Below are 13,006 nucleotides of genomic sequence, written 5' to 3'. Positions count from 1 at the left end.
AAACGCTCTGGAAACAAGAGCTAAATTAATACAGGACCTCAGAGGGAGAGACAGCGAGGTTCAACAAAAACAACGTTTGCTTCCTGGCTCGGTGTCTCATTTGTGGTCTGAAGCACACCATTAGCGGTTCTGGGCTCGTTTTCTTTTAGTTTCCCTCCAAGTTTTGGCGTACACTAACCCTGCTCAGAGTCCTGCTCTGCGGTTAACACAAGATTGAGTTTTTCAAACAACTGACAAACCAAGCCAAAAAATAAACCGTCTACGTTTTTTTCCTTCCCTAGACATCATTTTTCTGAAACTATAACTTAAATCATCTCAAAACTACATCATAATCTGGACCGACGACAGGCTTTACTTATCAAGTACAATTGAGTGAAACGAATACCTCTACAGGAAAGAAACATGACCTGCCTCTTCAGAACACGATGGGCGACCCAAGCGAGAGTGACACCTGAGAGGATGCTTGTTAAAAAAAAAACGTTCCTTGCCAATGGAGAAGAACTAGGGGGATCCCACTCGGCTCTGGGAAGCATCAGGCAACCTTAAAAAGGATAACATTTCAGCTGTACAAATGATCCCTCCAAATCCTTCGAGGAGGGCAATGAAACGAAGTCAGGGAAGGAAGAAATCTCACCCAGTGGTAGTACAAAATTAGGACCTGACATGGAAGCTCAACCAGTCGGGTCAGTGGTTCACATTTTACTTGCCCTCCCACATGAAATACATAAAATAGTTGTTTTTGGCCTGTGTTATCTTGTATTCTAATAAACAAACTTGTTTATGACAACAGCAATTTAATTCTAATATACTGATACGCATATTAGGCTACTGTCACTTTAAGAGCGAATGCACAGATCTAATATACTGATACACATATTAGGCTACTGTCACTTTAAGAGCGAACGCACAGATCTAATATACTGATACACATATTAGGCTACTGTCACTTTAAGAGTGAATGCACGGATCTAATATACTGATACACATATTAGGCTACTGTCACTTTAAGAGGGAATGCACAGATCTAATATACTGATACACATATTAGGCTACTGTCACTTTAAGAGCGAATGCACAGATCTAATATACTGATACACATATTAGGCTACTGTCACTTTAAGAGCGAATGTACCGATCTAATATACTGATACACATATTAGGCTACTGTCACTTTAAGAGCCAATGCACAGATCTAATATACTGATAAACATATTAGGCTACTGTCACTTTAAGAGCGAATGCACAGATCTAAGATACTGATACACATATTAGGCTACTGTCACTTTAAGAGTGAATGCACAGATCTAATATACTGATACACATAGGCTACTGTCACTTTAAGAGCGAATGCACAGCTCTAATATACTGATACACATATTAGGCTACTGTCACTTTAAGAGTGAATGCACAGATCTAATATACTGATACACATATTAGGCTACTGTCACTTTAAGAGCGAATGCACAGATCTAATATACTGATACACATATTAGGCTACTGTCACTTTAAGAGTGAATGCACAGATCTAATATACTGATACACATATTAGGCTACTGTCACTTTAAGAGTGAATGCACAGATCTAATATACTGATACACATATTAGGCTACTGTCACTTTAAGAGCGAATGCACAGATCTAATATACTGCAGTTACACATATTAGGCTACTGTCACTTTAAGAGCGAATGCACAGATCTAATATACTTTCTCAACTGTTTACGTTCATAATCTGCGTTGGGCATTATTCTTATTGTCAAGCCATCGATCTGAATTTGGTTGAGGTCATGTGTCTCCAAAAATCAAATTGCCTCGGCCCTAAGAGAGGAAAATAAATCACATCTGTTAAACGAGTGCCACACATTAACATGAACTGCATTCTCACCACAACCGTGAGCAAGACGGTGATGGAAATAACAGACGCCTCGTGCTCAGAGAGAAAAGTAACGTCTAGCCACAACAGAAGGACCACAGAGGTGTGTGTGCTCGATGACTTCAAGAGCGCCTGCCAAGACAAGCCGAAGCACCTTCGAGACGCGCTCTGAGCTTCAAAACACGGATATCTCTCTCCTGCGATAACAACACACACACACACACACACACACACACACACACACACACACACACACACTTGGAGGAGAGAGGGAAATAACAGATGCAACTTAGTGCAGCAATATAAAAGGGTTGATTTAGGAGCGCATAATATTACAATTCTACTTCGATTAGTTTAAAACAAATATATTTTGACAAAATATTATTTAAACAAAAACAATGCACATAATATATAACACACACGCACGCGCGCACACACACACACACATAAAACAATTAACAAAAATGCTATTTATAAGCTTTTATTTGGGAGTGTATGATACAAATAAATATATCAATTCTAGCCAACCTGATATTGCTTTAGATTAAAATTGTATCTAAAAATATTTTTTACCATAATAAATAAAAAATTTTAATTAAAGATTTTAAATATTAATTTTAGTGAGTGTTAAAATTAATCCAATTAAAATAGATGTATAAAATATTATCTGGCTGATAACCGATATGGTTCTGATATATTGTTAATATTATTAATAAAATAATATAATATATAAAACACACATAAAATATAAAACCATAAACACTAAAATCTATAATTTACATTTGACTTAATTAATATATTAGAATAAGATTAGAATATTTAATATTTTGTCTGAATATCATTTGAACAATAAAATATTTATAACAAAATAAAATTCTAAAAAAATAAAACGCTAAAATACAAAGTTTAAGAGTGCACAACCATAAAGATGAAGTAATTACAATAATGCTAAACCGCATTTTATATATTTTAATTATTTATAAATATTTTATTTAATAATGAACATTTGTCTAAAAAATAAAACGGTAAAAACTGCAATTAAAGTTGAATTTAACACCAGAATTATAGCGTGACGTATATGAGAAAATACACTTAGATTGGGATTTATTAGTGTATTAAATATTAGTGTTTTAGATGAAAGTAAAATGAATCCAATTAAAATAGATATATCAAATATATACATATATATTATCTGATGAGGAAAAAAATCTACAATATCATCTGATAAATGATATGGTTCGATATATCGCTACTTTTATTAAGATACTTTGCGTACTTTTTGAAAACATCCACGTCAAATGCTGCAAAAGCAAAACATTAAAAATAAAAAAAATGATCTAAAAGGCAAACGTAAAGAACAACCACAGCGCTTTAAACCATTCAATCAATCAACACGGAGCGCGTGGACAGAGTTTAGCAAACGTCCCGTCATGTTTAGATGTTCTTCACTCGAAGAGGCCTTACAGGTTAGCGTCGCTAATCTCAGCTATATAAACAACACACTGGAGAGAGAGAGAGAGAGAGAGAGAGAGAGAGAGAGAGAGAGAGAGAGAGAGAGAGAGAGAGAGAGAGAGAGAGAGAGAGAGAGAGAGAGAGAGAAAGAGAGAGAGAGAGAGAGAGAGAGAGAGAGAGAGAGAGAGAGAGAGAGAGAGAGAGAGAGAGAGAGAGAGAGAGAGAGAGAGAGAGAGAGAGAGAGAGAGAGAGAGAGAGAGAGAGAGAACAAACACGCAAAGAAAGAGGTGTTAGGAGACTTTAAACATCCTCCTGTCAGCCTCACATCCTGAAGGAAAGAAGCGTTGAGAAAAACCTGCATTCCTCTGCATGAGAAAACAAAGACTGCTAGCCAATCAATGGCTGGAAAACAAACGGAGAAAGAGCGCGAAGCGAAACACTTCGGCACTGCCAGACAAAACACGCCTGGCCATGCGATGCGGACTCGCGGGGCCTGTTTTCTTTAAAGGTGTCGGATTCAGGAGCACGTGCTTTAAAGCCAAATTCAAAGTGGATAACGGATTAAAAAGGCCAATGATCGCCGTAATTAGCACACTTTGCAGATAATGTGACGTGTGTTTATTCAGCTGTTTATCCCGCTCAGAAAGGCAACAATCGTTCCTCCGTTCCAGCATCCAGGCACTTAAACAGGCTTGCATAGACTGAATCCGGTAATATCTCGAAGGTCATAAAACAAATGGGGCTCTAACTGCCCGGGCCTATAATTAGAGAGCAGGGGTGACTAAAAATCTGATTCATGGAAACCAAAAACTGCCTGTAATTTGAGTTTGACTGGCCTCTGGAACCTGCTCTGCTGGCCACATTTGAGGCACTAAACTGGTACGTGCGGAGATGTCAAGCATTGGTCTGACCGTTGGGGGCGGCGGGAACGAAAGCGGCTTCATGCAACCATGTCACACATGCCCAAGACGAGCATCTCTCAAACATCATCAGGAGACTTCAATAAGAGCAGGCGTTAACTCTTACGGGTCTGCACTTTATTCTGTTGCTTATAAACACATTAATGGCAGAAGTGTAATTACACTGCTCAGCACAAACAAAAAGGTCACAAAACGCACAGTAAATGTGTGTCCACAAGACTTTTGACTCATGAGTGTTGTTGCCTAGAGTTTTTGCTTCAAACTGATGTGACAATCATCGAGTCTTCTCATTGACATGAATCAATATACTGATTTACATTCTGTAAAAAGCCTGTGTGCGGAGGTGTGGACGATCATGAATAATGCTGTGATCGACAGCTGAGAGGACAACAGAACCGCATAACGAGCGCGTCTCGTATGTGAGACGGAAGGAACAAATAATATGAGGACAAAAATATATATTTTGGTATTTTATTTAGAATATAGTCAACCATATAAAGCGAGAGCCAAAGGCACAATGTCCTATGTGGGCCAGTATCAGGGGACTGTCATTCTCACATCTGAGAGATAACAGGCTCTTAAATTAGGCTCAGTGGAGCTGGATGCTGATTGGTCAATACTGCTTAACATCATCCACAGATACATCTCATGCGCCGCGTTCTTCAGATTCAGATCAACATTTTAACTCTATAATCCTACCGAATTAATTTGGATATGCAGATTTCCTGTAAATGATCAATAATTAAAACTTTGCTGTCTACTACAGTCCTTATGTCGTCTGACTGATAGTTTAGACTTTTTTAGCAAGTAAAAGTTTTTCAATACACTGTAAAAAAGTTAAATTAAGTATAATCAACTTGGCCGTGTAAGTCATTTTAACAAATGACATTAAACTGAGTGAATCAAAATTTGGAAAAAAGTTGAACACTGATAAACTTATAAAAACATTTTAATGTGTATAATTGTACAAATGTCTTTTTGCTGTGAAATCTTTATTGATTTTTATAAAGCAAACATAAGAAAAACTTTGATATAGTGAGTAATATTTTAAGATGACACTTACTGGACTGAAGCGACCAGTTTATATGGTATCAAATATGATCATCAGGCTTTTGAGGAGGGTTTATAGGATCATTTCCTATATAATGTTTTTACACTAAAGAGCTTCGATCATCAAAATAAGCATTTAAATATCATTTTCTGAAGACATACTATTGGCAGATATAGAGTGATGACTAAAATTTGTGTGCATATTAATAGGGATGCACTGATACTGATAATTCTTTATATTTAAAAGCCGATAACCGATATATTTCCCGATAAATCTAAATCCATATTTTTATAACATGTTTGAGAGCCTGATTACGAAAACAAACATCTCACCCTTAAAGCCATGTCCCAAACACACAATTATAATGTTCTCATTATGATTTTATGTAGCCTATATGACAGACTTGAACTGTATTTTCCTTTTCTGAACTAATTTCAATCATATTTCAAACATTTCAAAGCCATGATGGTGAACAGTGCAGAGATAATACATTATTTATATCGGCTTTAATATATCGGACACATATTCTGATCAGGCCGATAACACTAAAAATGAACATATATCGGCAGATATCGATATGATGGCCACATATATCATGCATTTTATGGAAGTATCTGCTAAATTGCGTGTATAAAATCAAGCAGTTTTTCCTTTCACTGTATCAGACTATATGAGCCATAATGTAACAATATGATACTCAAAGAAGACATGCATTTAGATTTTTGTTTATATATATATTTTGTCTAAAGGTTCAATAAAATGTTCAAAAAAAAAATCATATTTCATATGTCAGGCCTTACTGGTTTAAATGCTCAAAAACACAGAGAAACCTCAGGGGAAAATAAAAACACGAGCAAAGGAAACAATTGCGAACCAAAACAGCATCTTCAAACGATGAAAGCAACAAAAATGCCTTGAATCACAGGGGAAAAAGAGAGAGCAAAAGAGCAAAGAAGGGAAAAAACAACAAACGACAGCCACCGCATTAAGAGTGTCATCTGGTACACAGACCCCCTCCTTCATAACCCACATTCAGAAGAGATTCACACACACACACACACACACGTCTCATTAAAGCCAGCGAGTATCTCAGGATGTCATCTGCCAACATACTGTACGCCTGCCTGCCTTTCCGGTAGTGTCACATTCATTTTGTTACCAGTTGTGTTCACCTCTGAATGAGTAATCCGTCATCTCTTACTCGCCCTCATGCTGTTTCAAACCCATATAACTTCATATATATTCTGCATATCACAAAAGATAAAGTTTATCATCATAAGTGGAGCGCACATAAAGCCTCCTCTCAGTCTTAAGTACCAAAATGAGTGGCTTACTGCACTTAAACGGTCAGATACATAGAACATCATGACGAAATTGGCAAGTTTTCAGTTAAACTGTCAGTTTTGGAGAGATAACGCATGTTGTGTTACATTATATTAGATCTGTGCATTCACTCTTAAAGTGACAGTAGCCTAATATGTGTATCAGTATATTAGATCTGTGCATTCACTCTTAAAGTGACAGTAGCCTAATATGTGTATCAGTATATTAGATCTGTGCATTCACTCTTAAAGTGACAGTAGCCTAATATGTGTATCAGTATATTAGATCTGTGCATTCACTCTTAAAGTGAGAGTAGCCTAATATGTGTATCAGTATATTAGATCGGTACATTCGCTCTTAAAGTGACAGTAGCCTAATATGTGTATCAGTATATTAGATCTGTGCATTCACTCTTAAAGTGACAGTAGCCTAATATGTGTATCAGTATATTAGATCTGTGCATTCACTCTTAAAGTGACAGTAGCCTAATATGTGTATCAGTATATTAGATCTGTGCATTCACTCTTAAAGTGACAGTAGCCTAATATGTGTATCAGTATATTAGATCTGTGCATTCACTCTTAAAGTGACAGTAGTCTAATATGTGTAGCAGTATATTAGATCTGTGCATTCACTCTTAAAGTGACAGTAGCCCATTATGTGTATCAGTATATTAGATCTGTGCATTCATTCTTAAAGTGACAGAAGCCCATTATGTGTATCAGTATATTAGTTCTGTAATTTATTTTGATAAATTATCAAAATATCGCAAATGTATATATCTCAATTTGCATATCGTAACGGCACGCAATATCTGAAAGATTTTTATAGGTTACTTCAACATTGTGAAAAGTGTACATAAGGTCGACACATAGCAGAGAAAAGACTGGGCACACGACTGTTACCTATGTGACTTTCTTGATGGTAAAACGTGTTATTAAACGCAATAACTTGTGAAAAACAACTCCTTGCAGTTTAGCGCGGTCTGACACACACACACCGAAATGTGCGCACAAGCCGCCTCTCAGAAAGCGTGTGATCCCTTCAGTTCAGTTTTGTGTCTACATTACTTTTTTTTTTGTTTACCTCGATGTTAAAATTATATTGTCAGAGATTTGTGACACATTTTTGCTAAAACACTGTTGCTCACTTTCAGAAGTTGTAGCGATACTTTCTTTACCCAGAAAGAATATGAAACACATAAATGGTATCATTCTCAGTTTTAATTTTTTTTTAATGTAATTTAAATAGATTGCAATATAGTATCGTATATTGAATATCACATTTTTTTTAACAAGGTATTGCATTTCGCATTTTTCTTCAATATCGCACACAATAGTGAACTTCAGAAAAGAACTAGTCCTTCCTGATCCTGTCTCAGTTGAAACGTACAGATATCAAACGAACAAATACCCGTTGTGAAATGTTGAATTTTTCTGCCTGACATCTCCTGCTAACAGCATCCCTGTGGATTCCGGTTATCTTCCTGTCAGGGTGAAGAGCAGCTCTAGCCACTCCACGCGGTTCGCTCGCTTTATCACGACAGAAGCCTGGCTGTTGACTCGTTATAAGAGCGTGGGGTTTGACAGCGAGACAAACTGACAGGTGAGCAGGACGCAGTGAGCAGGAAGAGGCCGTCTGAGCCGTGTTTACCACAGAAACCTCGTTACCACACCTCAGCTACAGCAGGCAGAAACACACTGTTAGCTCTGCAGACAGACAGGCGTTATGCACAGTTAATTTGGTTCAATTGGCCACACAAGCAGAACGCGGCGTAGGCAGAATATCAATTTTGGAAACCACGCCGAGAAGCTTGACGCTCTACATCGATGAAAATAACGAGGAAAAAGGTTCAGACCACAAACAATGACACCATCAAACGTTACGATTGGCTCCTAACAGACGGAGCTCGTTGCCAATCAGATGCAGCGGTTGATTGAGTGGGCGTAAGGCCAAATGGAGCCCTGTGGGATAAACGGGATAAATCGCAGGGAGTTTCCTTTCATCCGACGGCCCTTAGCAACAGCCTCTCAGTGAGAACTCACCTGTTGCTAAGAGGATGGAGAGATGCACATCCTAGCAACAACTCTCTCTATCCTAGAGAGAGAGCGAGAACAGAAAGACACCACATGCGCAACAAAGCAATTATGAGCGCTGAGAAAAAAACAAACAGTCTGAAGGCTCGCTGCGCTTGATAAAACCACAACGCCAAATTCAATCTGCAGAAAACAAAAAAGCTCAGTATGCATCTTTCCACACACACACACACAGATATGCAAGCATCTATTTACCTGTAAGACACCTCACTCCGGCTCAGCGATGCGAGATGAGCGCGTGTGCATGCATTGATGTGAATGTGAAAGCATGTGCATGTGTGTGAGTGTGTGCATGTGCTGAGCAACCGAAAGAGAGAGCCTTGGAAAGGAAGCAAGGAGTGGTAACCTCAACAACACCTGTGTGCAGTTGCTAGCAACCAATAGTGTGTGTTTTCTGTATGTCAGCAGATGCTCAGGGCTAAATATGGAGACCTGACGATGGTGAGAACAAAACCAAACTGTAACGCATCCCTGTTACATGACCACCAAAGCACTTACAAACTATACTACTACTAAAACAAGCAGTTAAGAAATGGATATATTAAACACTTGGTATTTTATTTTATTATTATTTATTAATTTTGCCAAATTGTTTTCAAATATATTATATACACTGAACAAAATTATAAATGCAACAACATACATTTTTGCTTCCCATTTTTCATGAGGTTTCTACACACAAGAGGCCTATTTCTCTCAAGTATTGTTCACGAATCTGCCTAGATTGGTGTTAGTGAGCACTTCTCCTTTTGCCGAGATAATCATGCTGTCTAATCCGAATCTTTATATGCCACACCTGTGAGGTGGATAGATTATCTCTGCAAAGGAGAAGTGCTCACTAACACAGATTTAAACAGACAGAAAAGCAGAAAAAGACTTGATCGGCCGATATATGTTCATTTTTAATGTTGTTGTTATCGGCCCAATAACAACATTTGTCAGATACATTAAAGCTGATATAAATGTGTTATTTCCTTCAGCTGAGACACTTCAGATGCGACCTGTTCACCATGATGAGTTTGAATTGCTTGAAATATGATTAATATCTCATCAAAAAGGAAAATACAGATCAAGTCTGTCATGTAGGCTTCATACAATTATAATGAGAACATTATAGTTGTGTGTTTGGCACATGGGTTTAATGGTGAGATTTAATTTTTTGTACTCAGGCTCTCAAAAACTACACAAAAATTTAGATTTAGATTTATCTACCGATATATTGGTTATCGGTATCCAAATACGAAGAACTATCGGTCATCCGCCAAAATGTTCATATCAGTGTATCTCTACACTGTAAAAAAATATTAAAAAAAAAAGTTACCTGCTTGCCTTAAAATTCATTGAAATTAAAATTTTGAGTTAATACAATGAGATTTGACAACCTTTATTAAAATATTCATAAAAGATTTTGTAAGCATTTTGAGTAATTGTGTGTTTTATTTCTGATGACGCAGCCAAATAGTGCTATTTTCATGATTTATCACATTTTTTATGTGGTTCAGATACAATAATATTTTAAGTTTCTATTTATTAAACAAATTCCCTTCATTGTATCAACTCAAATTTCAATAAACTAAAAATTAAGGCAACCAGGTTACTTACTTTTTTAAGTTAAACCAACAAAAAAAATTTACAGTGCAAATATAAATAAAATAAAGATAACGTACTGCTATTTTCATAAACATATTAGCATTTTACCATTTTAATAAGCAACACTTGGTGTGCTGATATTTTTCAACAAAGTGCACATTAAAACTGCACCTCCAGGCCGTCGAGTTGAAAGTCGTGTTTTACAACAGCATCTGGGCTGTTAAAATAAGCAATCAAAGCGGAGCAGACCCACGCCTACACATTTGCACCGTCACCACAAAAACACGGCCAAAAATATCAGTTGCTTCTCTAAACCCACCATTTAAACTAATCCAACCAACAAATGGTCAACACAAGAGTAAGTTAAGACTGAACTAGTTCCTAAATCTGATGTATTGACGAGAAAACACTGATAGAAACTACAAGAGAAGTGAAAACACATGAGGCGATTAGCTTTAATCCTGGTGTCAACTCATTTTTTCTACACAATCAGACGTCGTACTCTTAGTTGCTTGTAAACTTCTCAAATTCATTGCATTGCTTCAATTCCCAGTGAAATTGAACGAGTTTCCGCCACTCAAAGCACTGTCAGTGTGGACAGAGTAGAAATGTATTATTAAAACAGAGCACACATAATGCCAGAGTAGACACCACAGCATTTAGGCTGTTACTCTGCTTTTGCCCCAGTTTCTCAAAGATGGATCGGTGCCAGTTCACCTCTGGGGTGCTCTCACTTTTCAGCCCATCCGTGAAAACAGACAATCCGAAAGGAGAAAACAAGTGGAAGAGAGCTTAGGCGGGAAGGGGAGTGTTGGAGAAGATGTGTTTGTGTGGCCTGAAGAAGAAGAAGAAAAAACCTAGTACCGGTTTTTACTCATTACTCTGAGTAATCTGACCTCAACGCAAGCAAGAGCCGAAAGGAAAATCTCCCCTACAGACAGCATAACAATCAAGATAGTGTTTCCTGCGTGGGAAAAATAAAAAAAAGACGAGTTCTTGAAGCACACACACCAGTATTCAGGGCAAAACAACCTGCATTAAGCCAGATGGTAGAAGATCGGTCGGCCCAGAAAGAACAAGAGACCTCAGATTGCCTGATAACCACACAAGCTTTAACGGATGGCTTAGCATCTATTGATTCCATAAGGAAGTGCATGCTAAGCTGTCTGGAACAAAGTGAGCTTCAAACTGAAAGCTAACAAACAACTAAGTAAATGCACATAGACGGAGAAGTCTACACACTCCATCTTAGTTCACTTTGTCCAATCGGCCACAAAAACTAGCTCATGATACGCTCAGAAGGACCTGGTGGAGCTTCGTTTCAAGAAAACATTAATTTCATTGTGTAAACTCATTAAAATAAGTGGGATGGATTTACTGTCTGGTAAAGCTTACTGTCTGGTAATGGAGTTGACCAAAACCAATTGGCTACAAAGAGGGATGACGCACAGATGGGAACTTTAACTGAGCAAACCTAAAGCCCTTCTTCATCTATGGATTTCAGGAGATTGCTTGGACAGACTGTGTAGCAGCAATATATCAAAGGTGATCCATAAAGCTAGCAATGAATGTGCGGAGGTCACAAACTCGCCCTCAGACAATTTCCACCAGAAATCGAGCTCTGGCTTCTCAAAGTTTGCTTTGCACCATTTAAGGTGTAGGCGTAAGTGGAATAAGTCAGCAAAAAAAGGTTCAAATCTCTTACGAACTGACCACAACACACATTAGTCACAATAAAACCAATTCACTTCCAGATTTTCAGAAGTCACGCATTTAAACCGCGGAAGAACAACTTTGTAGGCCACAAAAGTGAATGTGCTTCCAAAGTCCAATCTATGGAAACGACTGGACCACCCCCAACCAAGTCCTACCCACATGACCTCAGGTCACTCCATACAAGCAGAGCTGATTACAATAATAACCCACATTCAAGGTCAGTCACTGGGGCACTAGCAGTAGGGGGTGGAAGGAGGGCAGGCGGGGTCAAGAGAGAGCCGATGGAGATAAGAAGCCCTGAGGGACTGAGGAGGAGGAACGGCTTTTGGAATTTGGCATTGAGGACTGAACAGGGAACTAGTGTTAGCTTTAGCACGTTCCAGAGGAGATTAACTTGTCTAAATGTTGGATAACATCCCAGCACATGCAAACAATCACAAACAGATTGTCTAATTTGTAATCCTGCTCGTCAATGATCTTTAATGGACATTTTAGTTCTAAATGAGCCAGAGCGATATTTTGCATCTCAGGTTAGACATTTTAGACTTCCTTCCTCAAACCTCATCTACTTCCTGAATAAGAAGTAGGGCTGAACTTAATCCGAATTTCAATTCGATTTTGTAGTATAATTATATCAATTAATCGATTTTTCGGTTCTTCCAACGATTATGAAAACAAGATAATCAAGGTAAAACGATTAGTGTGCCGCTGCCACATTCCCTCAAGTGTACCTTCATTTCCTTCACAACGACGCACTCATTCCTCCCCAAGCCAAACGTAACACCCAAATCAGCCAAATAAGAGAGTGTTGTAAAATGAAGTCTACTGATGGAAAACTGCAGGACGCGTTTGACATTAAACAGTGTTATTAAAAACACATTAAGCCAAAACTGTTCCCTAGGCGGCTTTCTGTGTGCACACCCCAAGATGGAGTCAGATAAGCAAAAGATAAGCACTTTTTGGAGAGCATTCACTTAAACACTGTGA

The 13,006-nt window shown here is 37.9% G+C and overlaps 1 protein-coding gene across 5 annotated transcripts in view; it reads right to left on the bottom strand.

Annotated features, from left to right (window-relative positions):
- Window positions 1-13,006, bottom strand: part of znf609a (zinc finger protein 609a) — a 197,713-nt gene that overhangs the window by 66,279 nt on the left and 118,428 nt on the right. The window contains exon 1 of one of the 5 annotated variants that reach the window (XM_067436943.1): window positions 8,031-8,150. The exons of the other annotated variants lie outside the window; for them this stretch is intronic. The gene's annotated coding sequence lies outside the window, so the exon portion shown is untranslated. Of the gene's footprint in view, window positions 1-8,030; window positions 8,151-13,006 lie in introns of those variants that run through there. 5 annotated transcript variants of the gene reach the window in all.

Source organism: Pseudorasbora parva, chromosome 25, assembly GCF_024679245.1.
Source record: "Pseudorasbora parva isolate DD20220531a chromosome 25, ASM2467924v1, whole genome shotgun sequence".
Taxonomy (NCBI): Eukaryota; Metazoa; Chordata; class Actinopteri; order Cypriniformes; family Gobionidae; genus Pseudorasbora; species Pseudorasbora parva.
This window is presented reverse-complemented; position numbering and strand designations above follow the sequence as displayed.